The sequence below is a fragment of the Mus pahari genome, chromosome 17 (assembly GCF_900095145.1).
Source record: "Mus pahari chromosome 17, PAHARI_EIJ_v1.1, whole genome shotgun sequence".
NCBI lineage: Eukaryota > Metazoa > Chordata > Mammalia > Rodentia > Muridae > Mus > Mus pahari.
Genome location: NC_034606.1, coordinates 10,863,151 through 10,866,885, shown reverse-complemented (window position 1 = coordinate 10,866,885; position 3,735 = coordinate 10,863,151).

The following is a 3,735-nucleotide window of genomic DNA, read 5'->3' as shown; positions in this document are numbered from 1 at the left end:
CTAGGCTTCTTATCTCAGTCTCTTAGTGTTAATGCACTCCAACTGAACTGGCCTCTTAGCTATCCCTGGGATACATCAAGTACCTTATGGGCTTGATGCCTGCCATCTGATAATTCTTCACACTTTATCGCTTATAATGCATGTGATCTTCCCTACTCCTTTCTGAAAAAATAAATTTACCTTCTTGCATATTTTCATTTTTAATTTTTCATTTAGAGTTGTAAAACTTGCAAAAAACAATGCCAAAAGGCCACATACACATGACCAGTTCTCCCAGATGACAAGACAGTCCCTCTAAAATATGACTGACATTCACTTCTGTGAGCCCTCTCCACCTCTCCTCCCTTTGTGCTTTGTGGCTTCTACTCACCCATCCCATTGTAGGTCTTGGTTTGTCAACCCTGTTCTCTAATAAGAATGGAAATTCCGTCAAAAGAGAGGTCTTATTTGGCACATGACTGTATCACCAGTGTGTAGGTTGGGAGTTATTAAACCTAAACATATGTCAGGTAAATTTTTAGGCCATATATTAGAATATCACTGAAATGGCACTCCTTGGTGGAGATACTGCTTTAGAACAGTAGGAACACCCGTGCAGAATTTCTGCTTGAATATCTCTGTTAGCAGGTAAGCCACAGCTGGGCAGGAGCTCATTTTCTCTACACATCTTTGCCCAGTCCCCAAAGTAACACAAGGCTGTCACCTCTGATCAATATTTGTTTGTGCTGAGCCTGGTGTGGGGATGGTGAGGACAGAGTAACATTGTTCCTGCCCCTGGGACAGGGTCATAAGAGCCTCCATGAGTGTCAGTGGCTGCTGTGGGCACAAGGCTTATTTGTGTAATAATGTACATATTTTCACATTCCTCCAAGGATCCCTGTTAATGTTAATGACTCCATGAGAATTAGAAGGAGCACAGGAGCCGAGGGTGTGGCTGTCTCTGGAAAATGGTAAGCACTGGGACCTTCTGGACAGCCTTTAAGGCTATGGGGAAAAGCTCTAGATAAATGAGTTTAAAATACATAATTTCTTAGCTAGGAAAAATGTAAGGATGTAACTTGAATTATGAAGGGCTTCACTCATGTAAAGGAACAAAGGGAGCTGTATTAATGAGTCAGCTTGTCAGAAAGATACAAAGGCAGGCAGATTCTTGAGTTCAAGTTCAGCCTGGGACACAGCAAGGTTAGGCCCAAGTGTGATAGAGATGGTAACTTCAGGGCAGGGTCCCTCCAAACTAGCTTATGGTTTGTGTTTAACAAAGGCAGATAGATCTCTGAATTCTTTTGCAATGTTTTTAAAAAATACATATGCTTGCTGTCTCTCAAGAATTGAAGTAAATGACTGGATTGATATGTAAAATCGACTGGGCCTGTTTTCTGCAGGAGATGAGCTCTCCAGAGAATGTATTAGGATAAAAAGAGACAACTGCTTACAGAGACATATACACAGAGTCAAACACACAGACACAGCAACAGATACTCCCACACACAGACACAGACAGACACACACACACCACACACACACACACACACACACACACACACACACACACACACACAAGGAACCAGGGCATGGGCAGAGAGATCTCTTAGAACAGCAAGCAAGCAGAATATAGACAGAGAAATCTCCAGAGAGAATGTAGAACATAGAGAGAAACAGACCTGAAAGCTGAATCAAGCACAGGCCATCAACTTGGATCCATGATTTGAAGTCGAGTCGTTCTTTTTGAAACTCCCAGACACCCCTTCTCTATGCTAACACTGGTCCTCAACCCAAACTATAACCAAAGATTCAGCCTCGGCATCTCCCTTTTTTTCCACGTTACATCAAATCATATAAATTTATGTGATTCCATTTGTACTGATGGAATCTCTTTAGTTCTGTGGCACTTACTCTAGGTCTTGACATTACTCTTGTCTTAGTCAGGGTATCTATTCCTGCACAAACATCATGACCAAGAAGCAAGTTGGGAAGGAAAGGGTTTATTCGGCTTACACTTCACATTGCTGTTGATCACCAAAGGATGTCAGGACTGGAACTCAAGCAGGTCAGGAAGTAGGAGCTGATGCAGAAGCCATGGAGGGATGTTGCTTACTGGCTTGCTTCCCCTGGCTTGCTCAGCCTGCTTTCTTATAGAACCCAAGACTACTAGCCCAGAACTAGTCCACCCACAAGGGGCCTTTCCCCCTTGATCACTAATTGAGAAAATGCCTTACAGCTGGATCTGAACTGGAACTGGATCTGAAAGGAACTGAAGCTCCTTTCTCTATGATAACTCCAGCTTGTGTCAAGTTGACACAAAACTAGCCAGTACAGCTCTCTTGATTATTATAATTGCCACCCACATGCCCTCCATGTAGAGGATTTAGTTTGGTTCTAATTTATTCTTTCAGTACATAGAAAGAATGTAGGTTATTTTTAAGGTGTATCTGATTATGTCTTATAAGGAAACTTCTTGAAGTTGTGTTCAGGGTAAAATCTAAAATTGATAGAGAGACTGACATGTATTGCCTAGCTGGGCCTTGATTTATTCTTTATGTTAAAGTCTATCCTCCAGTTATACTGATTAGACCCTTCCTTGGCTCTGAAACACAATGGTGAGGGGGATTCCTGTTAGTAGAAGAAAAGCCTTGATCTTTCTTTCCTATACAGGTGCTGATATACCATTCTCCTTTCTCCCCCTTCCAGGCTGGACTACGTGCCTTCCTGAAATATTTTCCACAAACACACTAATCAGGTTTTGTATTTCAGAAGTAAAGACAGTATCTAAGTAGTTCACTGTAGCATCACTAGCTCCAAGTACAAACGCTGGTACACAGTATCAGTTGAGCAACTGTTTCTTGTCTTAAATCTTGTTTAAAATTAATGAATAGGGTATGTAGTACCATATAGACCATGCTATGTGGCTCAACTTTGCTATCTGTCACAAAAGTTAAATACTATATCTTACAATTATTAGATTTTTGTTTTTATGGAAACATAATTTCCTTAGATGTAATACTTGGGATGACATTTTGGAAATACTTCTAAAATGTGAAATGCATACTGTATATACCATCTAAGCAGTATTTTCAAACATAAGCTTGCTCACTTTTGACAGAAAAATCTAAGATGGTGGCATTATAGAACATTTAAACAAAGAGAAAAAATTAAAATCATTCTATTTGTGTCAATATAGACAACTCCTGACTAACTGGTAGAAATTAAGAAATTATCATCACTTTTGCCAAGTATCCCTGTTCGTGTATTTCAGTTATTCTTTTTTATTTTTTTATTTTATTTTTTTAAATCTTTATGTTCCTTTATTGGAGCAAGATTCCTGACATATACAGTGATGTATTTACTAAACAGAGTCCTGTGCAGAAATTACACACTATCCGTCCAGAGAGGTTTTGGTTACACTTTGCCTATTGATGGAGTAGTTCCATTTGTAAAGTTTTATAGATCAGAAAGCTTTGAATTTGACCAGGCTGTCCATTAATCATCTCTGAAAAAGTGGCATTGAATTTTAGCTCTATTTTACAGCATTAAAAAGCTTATGCATCAGGTAGCTTCCCCAAACATTATTCTCTGCCCAATGGCGCTGAGCAGACAGCTCTTCATCCACCTGGTTCCGAGTCACATCTGAGAACTTCCGCTACATACCTGTGACAGACACTACCAACCACCTCACCCTGCTGACCCTGACAGTTCACACTGCCAATGAGGACACGCCAGCGGCTGTCCCTCATAGAT